Here is a 498-nt window from a genome sequence, read left to right as displayed (position 1 = left end):
AATTTTTGAGGTGGAAAGAACTTTGCCAAGAAGGCATTGACTAGCTTTTCCCAAGAGTTCAGGCTTTCTTTAGGTTGTGAGTCCAACCATGTTCTAGCTCTGTGTCTTACAGCAAAAGGGAATAGCATAAGTCTGTAGACCTCAGGGTCAACCCCATTAGTCTTAACAGTGTCACAGATTTGCAAGGATTCAGCTAAAAACTGATGAGGATCTTCCAATGGAAGTCCATGGAACTTGCAATTCTGTTGCATTAGAGAAACTAATTGAGGCTTAAGCTCAAAGTTGTTTGCTCCAATGGCAGGGATAGAGATGCTTCTCCCATGGAAATCGGGAGTAGGTGTAGTAAAGTCACCCAGCACCTTCCTTGCATTGTTGGCATTGTTGTTGTTTTCGGCTGCCATGTCTTCTTCTTTGAAGAATTCTGTTAGGTCCTCTACAGAGAGTTGTGCTTAGCTTCTCTTAGCTTTCGCTTCAAGGTCCTTTCAGGTTCAGGGTCAG

Source organism: Arachis duranensis, chromosome 2 (assembly GCF_000817695.3).
Source record: "Arachis duranensis cultivar V14167 chromosome 2, aradu.V14167.gnm2.J7QH, whole genome shotgun sequence".
Lineage (NCBI taxonomy): Eukaryota > Viridiplantae > Streptophyta > Magnoliopsida > Fabales > Fabaceae > Arachis > Arachis duranensis.
The sequence above is the reverse complement of the archived record's forward strand: the minus strand, read 5'-3'. Positions refer to the sequence as shown.